At 30.7% G+C, this 14,035-nt stretch overlaps 1 long non-coding RNA gene across 4 annotated transcripts; it reads left to right on the top strand.

Annotated features, from left to right (window-relative positions):
• Positions 1-568: 568 nt before the first annotated feature.
• LOC132804521 (uncharacterized) lies at positions 569-7,682 on the top strand. 4 transcript variants are annotated; one of them, XR_009639706.1, is made up of 5 exons: positions 569-1,007; positions 1,872-1,916; positions 2,364-2,457; positions 3,499-7,165; positions 7,405-7,682. It is a non-coding gene; the product is annotated as an uncharacterized LOC132804521 (long non-coding RNA). The 4 variants fall into 4 exon arrangements; XR_009639705.1 differs by lacking the exon at positions 1,872-1,916; XR_009639704.1 differs by having other exon boundaries at positions 2,364-7,165.
• The last annotated feature ends 6,353 nt before the right edge of the window (positions 7,683-14,035 follow it).

Here is a 14,035-nt window from a genome sequence, read left to right as displayed (position 1 = left end):
TTTTAATTCCTAAATTATATGAAATATTCCTCTCGTAGTTTTTCTGTAAGTTTGATTAAGGAAATTGGCACATGTATGTCATAAGCTCTATTAATTAAGGGTAGAATCGATATTTTATAAGAATCAAAATGATAAAAATTAAGAAAAGTAGTTTAAAATTAAAGTGAGAATCATTTTAGAGTTTAGGATAAACCGTAATAAAAACTTGATAATAATTTATATGTACTAGCTACTTTTATTATTCAAATTAACGATTAAGGAAGAGATTACTGTTGTTAAAAAAAAAAAAAAAGGAAGAGATTACTAGTACGATATTACATATAATTTATAGTTTATAGTTTAGAAATTAAAATGGATAGAAAATTAGTTTAGGAATCAAAATAGAAATCCAACTAATAATAATATATATATATTTTTAATATTACATCCTTGATGTGTATATTACATTTACAAAATACATGAAGGCACGCTTGTACCATCATCGATGTTGTCAAGTGAATGTTGTCCACTGTTCTCCCCACACCCACCCCCCCCCGCCCCCTGCCCCCTCCCCCCCCCCCCCCCCCCCTTCGTTTTCTAGTAAATACAGGACACTGTTTTGTTTGTTTTGGTTTTTATTTTTATTATTGTTTTTTTTGAAATTTTTTCTTGAAACGCCCCCGAACCTGCAAAGGGACTTTGCAGAAAGTCTAGAGAGGATGTTGAGGACTATCTTGTTAAGTTAATCGTAAAATTTATCCAAATAAAAAGTTAAGTGTATTATGATTTTCTTTTTCTTCACGATTTGGTTTCACCGATCAAAGAAAAACTAAAACTTTTTTGTTGGTTATTTTTGCTTTTCCAATTCTGTTGGACTTCAGGTTTTTGGTTGTAGTTTCAGGGGAAAAATTAAGCAAAAGGAAAAAGAAAATCTGGCCAGTCTTTCTTCACCATTGAAAGCCTCTGCTTGATCTTGAAGAAGGTGAAACTTACGGTATCGCTTTGATGAACCAGAGACGCAGAAGGAGGTGAATTTTATAATACCCCTTTTCATCTCTAATTGATAAATTTTTATTCGATTTTTTCCTTTCTGGTCTCATTTTGTTGTTTAATATATATCAAATGAGTGAAGAAGAAGATTATAAAAATATTGCTTTGGGGGGAAAAAAATAAATTCATCACTTCCTAAAGCAAACGCAGAGAGATGGACTTGCTGATGCTGTATAATATATTTTAAGTCTCTAATTCATAGTTTTTATTTTTTTATTTTTTATTTTGTCAAAGTTTTAACTTTTGGTGTTCGGTTTTCTCAAATTTTGCCCTTTTCCTATTTTGGCAAGGATGGTGAGTGATTGCAAGGTAGAGATGATCAATGATACAATGCAAGAGTTTTATGTAGATTCCATGGACCCGAGATAGCAAATCTTCCGTACCCATGTCTTTATTTTCGATTTTTCAATGCTTCTGTCATAAGTTTTTTTTGTTTTCTTATTCGAGTGTTGAGATATTTGCTTTAATGACTCTTTGAAATCTTTATTGTTTTTCCTTGATTTAGTCTTGTTGATATTGTGTGAATGGTATTAGCTCGGGATTTAAGGTAAAAATATCTTTGATTACAAGTCAAAGCTAAGGATATATATGTGTTATATGTAATGTTTTCTTTCTTCTTTTGCTTTTTTATATTTTATTTGCATTTTAAGAATTTTTAATTATTACTTTGCTCACCGGGATCTCCTTAAAACTACCTGGTTTCTTTTTTTTTTTTTTTTTTTTTTTTTTATTTAAAAAAAAACTTGTTTTTTGCTTTATATAGGAAAATATGTGATTTTTGGTTTTGGAATATCTTAAAGGAGTATTATACGGTCTTAATAATAGCAATTTTATTTTTTTAGGGGATGGTTCACTATTAATAATCCTTCACTTGTTTTGGTATATAGGTAAGTCCATTGATCATATAGCATGTCATTTCCCTTTGTAGACCAACTTTCAATCTTATTCATTATTGTATCATGTTCTTCTTGTTATGGATAATCTATTTATATGTTGGATAATTTTGTTATTTTTTTCAATCTTTCATGCTTAGAAGTCTATTATTCATATGGAATGTCATTTCCTTTTGCAGGCCAAATCTCAATCTTATTCATCATTGTATCGTGTTATTCTTGTTTCAGATTATCTATTTATGTATTGGATAATTTTATTATTGTTTTTAATCTTGCATGCTCAAAACCTCTCTCTGGACATGCTTATATAGTGAGTAATAGTCATGTCAAGCTTTATATTTATATATTTATTGGAAAAAAGTTGTGCCTTTCACCCCTTCACATTTTGTTCTCTGTTTGCTACTTCTAGATAGCGTATAAGTTCTTCATCTCTGAATGCAGGAGGCTAATACTTGGATAGCATAGTTGGGACCTGATGGCATGGCACTTGCAAAACGTTTTTCTAATTTTTGTTGCTGCATGAAGACTTGCTATGGTATTGTGACATAGTTACTCTGAATTTATGGCAACAAAATGCTTCATAGTTGAAGATATCAAATTGAAATTTTAGACCTTGGTTTTCCAAACAATAAAGAGGTGTAAATATATTTGTACATTTCTTTTTTTTCTTTTTTTCTTTTTTTTTTGTTTTGTTTTGCACAAATTTGTGCATAGTTTTGCAATTTTATTGTTAGTTTACTATCTATAATTTTGATCTATAAACATTCCGTGAAATGGTGTTTTTTGTTATTCAAGTAATAATTGCAGAGTGATATTATGGTGGAGAATTGACATGTGGAATATGGAACCAAACTCCAGTAAATGGAAGAAAAGAAAAAGTAGTTTTGGTAAAATTTGGAAGAGAATGAGAAAACATAAAATTTTTTGGCTAAATTTTTAACTAAGTAATGTTATCTATCATCCTTTATTATTTTTAGACCAAAATGTTTTCATTAGGTTTTATAATTCTATATATGCAATACCAACAAAAGGGGATCTTATATGGGAATGTGATGGAGAAGCAAGTTCTTAGAATCATCTATTCTCACTTTGTTCCAGTGCTACTTTAACTTTGCTTGATGCAAAATGCTAAGGTTTAAGTTCCTTTCCATATTTCAAGCTATAATTTCATAGTTTACCAAGCAATTGATTATATGTATAATAAGGGATTGTTTTGTATTTAAATTGCTATTTTTAATGCTTGTTTTGTATTTAAATTGCTATTTTTTATGCTTGCTTTTGTTTTTTATTTTTTATTTTTTGGTTCCTTCTCTTTTCGTTTATGTGTTAATTTATTTTCTGCAAAATGTTTCCGTTTGTGGTAGTCCTTTTATTCTTGATATATGTTAATAGAAAATTTCAGACTTATTGGGTGTTAAATATAGTGAGTCCATTATATCCTTCTACTTTTGTTTGGAAGTGTTGGCCATTTCTCATATTTGTTGTTGTTGATGTGATGCTGTATTTCTATATCTCAAACTTTTATTATTTATTCAATTTTATTGAATTTCCTTTCCATTGTTGTTCATTTTGGTAGTGGAAGAGTTATTAACTTTGCTGAAGTGCTTGAAACTGAAGAATTGCTAGCAAAGCTTGCACCATAAAATTACTAGCTGCTTACAAGAGTACCATACAAGTACTAGCTGCTTACAAGAGTAAACGTGGCTTAAATATTGATCCAAAGTTAAATCTGTGTGTGAGAAAGTTTGTTACTTTTTCAATTTGTATGTCATACACTATATCCTGTTAAAAGCTCTCTAACTCTATTTTTTTCATGACCTTCTTCTTACTCAACATTACTGGTTCATTTAATTTCATTAAAATTGACTTTCAATTGCAAAGAAGTAGTTGAGTATATTTTCAGCTACAGTTAGAAATAGAAATGTAGAGACATAATTGGTCTATTCATGTAGAATGTGAAAATTGTATACAGGCATTAAAGGATGGTGACGCGTTGATGAATCTTGGAACGCTTAACAATGGACTACCCTGTTGTGTAACGGTTATGGATAAAATGATATTCTTGGTACTTTTTTGCTGCTTAGATTACTTAAATTGTGCTTCATAGATTCAAAAAATAAAATAATTTATGCAAATATTGTTTATACAAAATAATTGCATATAATGTTACACTATATCTATGTACATCATTATTTATTTCTTGCAAAATTTTTCATACATTAAGCTTTATGGATTAGCTGCTTTGTAATGGTCTATTTATCAAGATTCCTGTCATAGGTGTATATCTATTTTGAGCTTTCTCAAAATCTAACATAACCATTTGATACAAACTTTACATTGATTTTGGAATGAGTCTGTTGAAGTCGTATTTTGATAACAATGAAGTGTACAATAATTATCTCTTTGTACAAGGGATTTTAATGTCTGTTTTTAGCTTTAGAAATGGTGTAAAAAAATTGAAAGTATCAAAATTTGCAGAATAAGAATCACGTGGACAGGCATTCACTCCAATGTTCATGATTGCTTAACCCTTGCTTCTATTGTGATGACCTATTTACGTTTTCAAGTATACCGATCAAAAGTCGTTTTGGGGTTATCTTAATTTAAGACAAATATATAGATTTAAGTTTGTGCCAAAATGGAATTACAAACTAAAAATTTCGTAGAAAGCATGATAAATCTAGGAGCTAGGTTCTGCTGATGCTTCTTTAAGGTTTTTCATTCATATGTTATGATTGACTAATAGTCGAGTGCCTCTTATACTATCAGATACTTCTGAAGCACAGCCTTAATGGGTTTCGTTAATTAGTTTCTTTTAATCTTTTTATTTGGGTTTTATGTGTTTTCTAATACGTTTGCCATGTTTCACTTGTATACAAGTTTTATATTCGAAGAGCCTCCATTTTATAACTCCCGTACATATAATTGTAAATACTACTCATCCCAACTATTTTATCCAAAAATGTGGAGGAAAATATCTTCTACTTTCCAACTACTTCAGGTACAAAATATGAATTCTTTCTACCATTCAGCCTCATTGAAAGCCTATTGATTAGGATTCTTGCTTTAGGATTGGCCTGTTATTCGTAATTCTATTAACATATACTTAACTATGCTTTTCCTAATAAATTTTATCAGCTGTTGATGGGAACAAGGTAAACAGCCTCGATATGAACAATGGTAACTCTTGCTTTTGAGAAAAATATTTTCTTTTTTTTTTTACCTCCTTCTGCACTTTATCATTATTCTGTTTTCAAGTTTTTATTTGACAATTGATTCCCTGTTTGAGTGCTTCACATCGGTTCCCCCCTCTCTTTGAGTGCTTCACATCAGTTCCCCCCTCTTTCTGAGTGCTTCACATCTGTTTTGATCATTCTTATAGAAAAAATTTGTTCCCTTTGTTCAGTTAAAAAGGAAAGATGCTGGAGTTTGTATGTTCCGTTTGGTTTCTGCCACGCCTTCATTATGTAGACTCAAATTAGTATGTTATTACATTACCCAAAAAAAAAAAAAAAAAAAAAAAAGAAAAAAGAAAAAAAAAATAGTATGTTATTAATTGCATAAAGTTTTAGGTATTGTGGGTTTGGGGGGAAAAAAATTTACAAGTATGATTTTTATAAGAAGATGATCGAATCTGATTAGCAGAAATACCTTTGTACATTTTTACCCTTTTATTCTTGTTTTTCCATGCAACTGCATTTTATATTTCAAATATCTGGGATACTTCTATCTTGTCTTTATATGCAACTGGGTGCTATATTTTCATATCTCTAGGATACTTCTATTTGACTTTATTCTTGCTTCTATGTTTATATGGTGAACGTGGAGCATTAATTCAAGAAATCATAAGTTTTTGGTCTATGGCTATCTTGAGAGTAATAGCCTTGCAATAATATTTCTTGGTAATTCAATTATTTTAAATTTCTTAATTTGGCTTCAATACTATATGAGTAGTGATTTTGTTTCTCTATGCTTTTAGGTGGAGATCACAGTTCTTTCTTTTATTTTATTTTTAATGGTTTTGTTCCAATCCAGAAAAAGTATCCAACAAGGTCTTATTATGTTCAAATTTCACTTGTATGGAATTTAACAATAGTTGATAATTGGAGAATATCTGAATCCTGAAGCTTATATGCAAGCTAAATTGGTTTTTTATTTTATTTTATTTTATTTTTTCATTTTTTTTTTCTTTTTGGCAAATTCAGTATCCATTGATAAACAATTTCTTTTTTTTTTTTTGGTGCATAATTTTTTAACAGAATGGTTCTTAAACTTTTAGAATGGAAAATATAGAAATGCTCAAAGACTAGTCATTCTAGCAGCCTATTTGCTGGCTTCTTTCTGTAGAGTGCATGTCAATCATTTAGAATTTGTATCTCAATACATCAAATCTAATTAGAAGTTAAATCAAATCTGTTGAGTGTGAGAAGCTGGTGAACTTGGTGCTGTTATTTTATAATAGTACATATTTTCATATTTAAAAGAATGTCCAAACTAGATACTCAACATATCAAAGGGAAGCATTTGATTCGAGGACTTGGTGCTTGTACCATACCAAATGTTCTGGATGTTGGCATTCTTGTTGGAAAATTTTTTAGTTCTAAAGCTATTTCACTAGTTATTTTGGTATATGATTGATTGATATCATAATGCATTTTCTTTTGCTATTTGGTATCCATGGAAATATTAATAACTTTGTTTTTGTTAGCTTCTAATTCATATATGAATTTTTTTTTAGTGATTGCTGAAGTTTCTATAACATTAAAGATACAAGCGAGCAAGCTCTTCAAAGTGCTAAGCTGCTTGTATTAAAATGTCTTTGGTATGGTATGGCCTCTAAAAAATACCCTTGATGGATCTAGCATTTTGTAGCATTCCATTTTTTATTTTATGAGAATTCTTAGATATTTATTATTTTTAGGCATTATAAATTTTCCAATTATCATCCTAATAACTTTTGCAAGTAGAGGTTTCATTTGATGTTGCAGCTGCTGCTGCAATTAAGTACGCAAAGAGGTTGGAAAATACTGCAAAACTCATTGTTCTAAATCTAGTTTCCTTCTTTTCATCAACATTCCCGCTGCTACTATAATGCTTCATTTAATTATTATTATTTTTTTTTAACGTGCAAAAAATGTTTTTTCTGATAACCAAGTAGATATGTATTTCCAAAATCCATGTATAAAATCAGGATGCAAGCGCTCACTTTTTGGAGGTCTAATTGAGCTGCTTTAATGGCAATAGTAAGTCTACTCCTATCCCACCATCATTTCTTGTCATTGATTTTGTTTAGGGGATTATTGTTGTTGCTGTGGTTCGAGGAGGCTTTTGATCTTCTGGTTGGGTTTTAGAAGTTCTCTATCTTCCCTTCCCCCCCCCCCCCCCCCCCCCCCCTCCCTTCTTGAGCTGTGTCTTAGTATATATAAACATTATTGTGACAATTGTACTGAATGTGAATTTTGGTTAATGAATATCTTCTCAGTGAATGCGCTTGGCTCATTACACACAGTTCCTTTGCAAGGCTTGGATTGAGATCTGTCACTGGTTCTGTTAATCTAGCTCCAACCAATCAAGAGGAGTTTATGACTAGCCAGCTAATTGTAATATTGTAGTTTCCTCTTCTTAGTTATCAATGTTGACTTTTTTGTGCTGTTTGTTTCTTTGCAAAGTTTAGTCAGTGAAAAACAAGATATTGAAATAAAGCAGAAACTAATGCAATATATACGTTGGATATCATACATCATACATATTAAAATATTATTTTAATGTGTATAAGCAAAGTTTAGATGCTTATATCTATTTCTCCTGATGGTTCTTCATAATTTAGATGCCTTTCCATCATCTTCTCTTCTTCGATCTTAGCTACATAATGAAAGATGCTTTTCTCTTTTGGTTTTACTTTATGTTAAAACCTCAAAAGAGCCATGGTGGTTACTAATGATAAATTCATGGTTCTGTAACTTATTTTTCTCATTGGCTTTGGCTATGGTGGAGTCTTCATATCTGCAGAACTTTAGTGGTTTCAAACATTATTGATCACTTAATATTCTGGTACTTGGAGACTGGGGAAGAAGACGAGATAGGAGAAAAGTTGGACATAGATTAATAGTTTGTACGACAATGGATTAATCAGTAAAGATGACATAGCTTTTGAAAAGTTAATTTATCAAAATTTACACAGCAAAGAGCTCGCAAAAGCAGTGGTATAGAGGCAAGTTATGACGAGAGGAAACAAACATGCGGGCGGATCAACATTCCTTTTCTCTTCTTAATTCGGTATGCCTTCACCAAGAATGTGTTAGCAATTTTGGCTATTTATTTTGAATGGAATATGTCTATGATAGCTTTTTACCCCAAAAAAAAAAAAAAAAAAAAAAAAAAAAAATTCTACGATAATATGATTATAACTTTACTATCACCATGCTCATGCTAGTTAATATTTCTAATATATATATATATATATATATATATATTTTTTTTTTCCCTTTTATATTGTTTTGTGCGTATATAAGATTTTTTTATTTTTATTTGGGAACAAATTACCCAAAGTACAACCTAACCAAAATTCCCCCGCATCCCATACATAAGATTGACCGCTACTTTTAAGTTGATTCTTGCGGGCCCTTTTCTATGTTTTTCGATCTGTGCATTATCCATGGTTATCTTTGTATATATCTATAAGGTTATATATACAAAACACTAATCTAAAGTTCCAATCTAAGTTCCAATCTCTTTTTGACATGAATAATTTGTAAGTTTGTGCCAATCAAAGTAGACTTGTAAGGTTTGTTGACATTTTTAATAAAAAGTAATCGGTAAATGTTCTTCTCATAGGCTTATGTTCTCATGCAAGCCCTTGAGCCAGAAGGAAGCAAAGATGCTGGTAGTTTTGGATGAGAACATAAGCCTATGAGAAGAAAGTAAAATCTTCTTGGATGTGACAACATATGCCTAGAGCTACCATTTTGGATGTTCTTGGATGTGATGAGTTATGTTCCAAATTCCAAGAAAGTAAAATTATTAAGTTGTATTAGTAATTTAATGCTTAAATCTTCTATATGGTTTCCAATGCCAGAAATGGATGATTTTTTTAATACCAATATAGGTTTTGGCAGAAACTTAACACTAATTTTCAGTATGATATATTATTTTTACACATTAAAATTGATGATTCACAAAGTATTGATTTTATAAGATTGTCTACGTTTGATTCTAAGCCTAAATTTGTAAAAGTGAATAAAATATAGAAACAAATAAATTTCCAATCGAGTCTAAATACGTTTTTAAATGTATCAAATGTGTGCATGATTTTAGTTCAAATCACATGCAAAGTGTGATGCTTCTCATGTAAAGAATAGTCTAATGGTATTTTTGTAAATATATGAAGTTTGGGATATGCAATCTTGGATCTTAGGGATCTCTTAATAGTATCACTAAGATGGTGTACATGGAATGGCAGGCCAAGATGAGCAGGTTTGCTAGAGAAAATTCCATTATAACTCCTCATGTAAAGCGATGTTTCCTCTTAATGACAAGGAAATTGATAAACAAACCCTTTCAAGAGGGGTGTCGATGTCTGGCTATCTATTGCCCCTGGCTCTGACTTCAAGCTTGGGCTAAGTGAGCTTTTCATGGACGATGGATAAGTCCATGGGGCGGGTATAGGTGCCATGAAGGTGGTTTTATGTTTTTGAGAGACAGAGTCTTGAGGGCAACATTGTTACACATTGTGAGTTGGTATGCGCATAATTCTCATGCTAGAGGTTTAGTGTAGTATCGGCTATGTCGTTTTCTATAGGCAATGTTGGAGACATACATGGATCTTTGTTATAAGGTTGTAGGAAATATGCCATAGAGTAGGTGCTCGGATTCTGCCTCGCTCGAGTGATCGGAAGCTAGTGGATATCAAGAGGGTGACACTGTGCCATCGAGTGGCATTCGTATATGGGTTTCGTATCTTGGGTTGTTCCATTGAGTGGTATGTTTGCACGATGCTGGCGTGCATGTCTTAAGGTCATTTGCTATTTAGGATGTGTGTAGATGAAGGCCCTGGTAGAAAATAAGTTTGTGGGTGAGGTCCTGCTTTGAATGTTGAGCTTTAGGTTATTGAGTGGTTGTGATGCTATTGAGTGAGCTTATTGAGCTGCACAAGCCTTGATGGCTATAAAAATCTATAGATGGGGTGAGTGTTTGGGCTAATAACCTTGATGTTGGGAAGCAATCTAAGTCGCTTGTGTGCGAGACTCCCAAGAGTAGTTCTCGTCAATAAACCTCAAGAGCTGGAAATAGTATTAGATGGGTGGACATGTGGAACTTGGATAGTGGAAAGACTAAGTCTCAACTAGAGAGTCTTGGACACCACATAGTCTATTTCTATTACATAGAATGTGGGATTGTGACAAAAAGCACGTGTGAAAACCTAGTATATATATATATATATATAAACACATGCACAACTAGTTTCATATGAGACCTCATTTTTTACCATTTATTTATTTTTTCAGCTTTTAGATTAGTTCAAAGATTGGATTTAAAAATGCTTTAATACTTACGGTTTGATATATATAAGGTTTACTCCATATATATATATATATATATATATACGGAAATTCTATGGTGAGGACGGTCCCCATGAGGACCACAGTGTGATGGTTTTTCATAGTATTAACGACGGTTTCTTAGAAAATCGTCACTCTTTTAAATGGAATTAGCGCCTGGAGAAATTATAAGAGAGATCCTAATAGTAAAATTGATGTAACTTATTTTTATGTATATATGCTTCTATCATAAATATTAAAAAATCCATCTCTGAATGTCTATGTGTACACGTGTTGCACCTATAACCTTCATGTTTTACATCCATGTTTCATGTATGTGTATTTTATATTTCTAAGAAGTATGTCATATTTTTTGGTAAATTAAGAACTATGTTATATGTATATATAGTAAGTCTTTCATGAGGATAATTTGATGGATTTTCTATAAAAATTTCACTTATCAGTTTTTAAATCTTTTAAGGATTGAAATTTAAAGATAAAATTGAGATTTTATATAAATTTAGTTAAATATTAAAATTCTAGAAGGGCAAAGTACATAAATTTTATCAGGATTCATATAAATTTCAAATGTATCTTTAAATCTTAGCTTTTAAAAAGATTTAAAAGTCGATAAAGATGTTTTCATAAAAAATTCATTAAGATGTCATGATGAAAGACTAACTATATATATGAATTAGTGCTCCGATGAGAATATCAGCTTTTAAAATTATAAATAGGTTAAATTATTTAGAGCTGTTGAATTACATGTCATATCAAATATATGTAATCAAATGGTTCTAAATAATCAAGTTTACATATCCTAAACTTGTTATATTTTTACTTGAATTGGACTATGTACGTAGTCCTACCATACGGATATCTATATCTTAATAACAATACTTCATAATTTAACAGATTACATATATACGTAGTCCTACCATATGGATATCTATGTCTTAATAACAATACTCTGTAATTTACCAGATTACATATAATTTACGTATAATCAATAGTGACAATCAGTAAATTACTTGTAATCTGATGTTAAGAGCACATTTTAACAAAATGTGAATCTGCATGGTAGAATATTTCCTATATATACATATACATTTATACGGAAATTCTATGGTGAGGACGGTCCGCATGAGGACCGCAGTATTAGTGATGGTTTTTTATAGTATTAACGACGGTTTCTTAGAAAGTCGTCACCAATACTATGAAAAACCGTCATCAATACTGTGGTCCACATGAGGACCGTCCGCATCATAGACGGACTGTACATTTATATATATATATATATATATTCATTTACAGATTAATTGCTTCGTGCTCCGGCCTTCTTCCATGGTTTATTGTAAGTAAATTCCCATCATATAAGCCGATGTATAGATATATAAATTAATCTATGTTTTTATTTAAAACTATCAAAGAAGTGTGCAAAACCATCATATAATCGTGTGTCATTTGGAAGAGTCAATTTTCATTACAGCTTAAAACAGTGCTCAAAAGACATACAGAAATGAGCTCATCTTAAAAAGTTTGTGCGCAATTGCATTTTGAACCTCCAGATATTACCACCTCTCATCACTCTTTTAGGTATCAAAATTTGATTGTTGAAAACTCTTCAAGAAATTGAAGTTTAGTAACTGTATATATACATATTGACCAGAAGAAGATTTGAAATTTTGGTTGCGAAAAGTCCATCAGAGTTTTGATTAAAACCTTTACAGATCATTTCCATAAGTTTCAATGAACAAAAAGTAAAAGGCTTAGAAAGTTACATTTCGAAACCAAAATTAATGTTTTCCAAAATTCTTCTAGCAATCAAATGTCCACCTTTTGGGTCATATAAAACATTTTGAAATATATTTTAGTGACCTGCAAACATTTGGCCACCATTCAGCACAAAAACTTTTATTGTTAATTAAGCATTCTTTATACTTGTACGGTCTTTCAACGATAAATATTTAGTCCAAAATGCTTTTCAATGGATCAAAAGTTTGGTTTCTAAAAGTCTCCAAAAAAGTAACAAAACTTGAAAGGTTAAATTTTGCAGGTTTTTGTGTGCTTTTAGAGACCAAAATATTTGGTCTGGTCTTGAATGTCTGATGGTGTTGTAAGAACATTTAACAACGTGAGTTTTGGTCTCTAAAAAGTTTTTCATTTGTATCATTTTGTAACATGTTAGTTTTTGATTTTTGATTTTTAATTGTATGTAATTTATTTATTTCAAATGTTTGTTGTTACTTAGTATTACTTAGTAGTTACAATTCATTTATAAATATTTCAAAATGTTTTTATGTGCTTTTAGAGACCAAAATGTTTGGTCTGGTGTTGAAGGTCTGATAGTAAGAACATTAACAGCCGTATTTTTTATCAGTGAGTTTTGGTCTCTAAAATTTTTTCATTTGTATCATCTGGTAACATGTTAGTTTTTTCTATTTAATTGTATGTGATTTTTTTATTAAAAATATTTGTTGTTTCTTAGTATTACTTAGAAATTATTTATAAGTATTCTTGAAAATCTGAAAGTGTTGTAAGAACATTTAACAACCGTACTTTTGATCAGTGGGTTTTGGTCTCTAAAAAGTTTTCGTTTGTATCATTTGGTAACAAGTTAGTTTTTGATTTTTCTTTTTCTATTTAATTGTCTGTAGTTTGTTTATTTAAAATTTTTGTTGTTTCTTACTATTTCTTGATAGTTAGAATTCATTTATAAATATTTCAAAAAAACTATAAACTTGGAGAAAGAAAAAAAAAAAAAAAAACATGAACTAGTCTAGTAAGACGTGCCTCTTGTGGCAAATTTGCAGCCAAGTGAACCATTATATCAAAAAAAGTCAGTGGAAAAATCCTTTCTAGCTTACAAAGTATCAATGCGATTCCTTCTTCCAGCTTGATCAAATCCTGAATTGCAATTGACTTTGCAGATAATTGTTGAAAGAAATAAGACAATTAAATCAATGGAGAACAATGTCATGAGGCAAAAACTTTCGAATTCCAATGGGAAAAATCCGTTGAAGAAATACATTGCAATCATGACTTTTAAGTCTGGATAACTTCCCATCTTTAACACTTATATTCTTTGAAATATTAGGTGCAAACCCATCAGGAAATTCAATTGATTTAAACATTGAAAAAACTCCCTCCTCTCTTGCAATGTTAATGTATAACTTGCATTCTGGCTTCTTGTACCTATTACCATGCTTCACCAAATGCAACTCTTTCCTTATATTCATATCTTGCAAATCCAATCTCGCTTTATTAGTATCTTTAGTCTTCCCATCAATATTCAAAATTGTTCCAATGATGTTATCACGAATATTCTTTTCCACATGCATAACATCTAAACATGCCTTATTTTCAAAGTGGTCATAATCTAATTCAAAGAATATACATTTTTTAAATCCAATTCAATTATGAGTCACTATGTTTTCTCTTGTGATCCTTGCTTATTGGGCTCTTTCCTAATATCTCCGGTTCTGCACATCTTAATTGCTCCAAGATGTCATCCCTAGATAACTCATTTGGTGCTGTTCTCATTTCTGTTTTTCCATCATGTAGCTTGCTTTGTCT

Source organism: Ziziphus jujuba, chromosome 7 (assembly GCF_031755915.1).
Source record: "Ziziphus jujuba cultivar Dongzao chromosome 7, ASM3175591v1".
In the NCBI taxonomy this organism is placed as follows: Eukaryota; Viridiplantae; Streptophyta; class Magnoliopsida; order Rosales; family Rhamnaceae; genus Ziziphus; species Ziziphus jujuba.
Note: the sequence above shows the minus strand (reverse complement) of the source record. Positions and strands in the feature narration are given on the sequence as shown.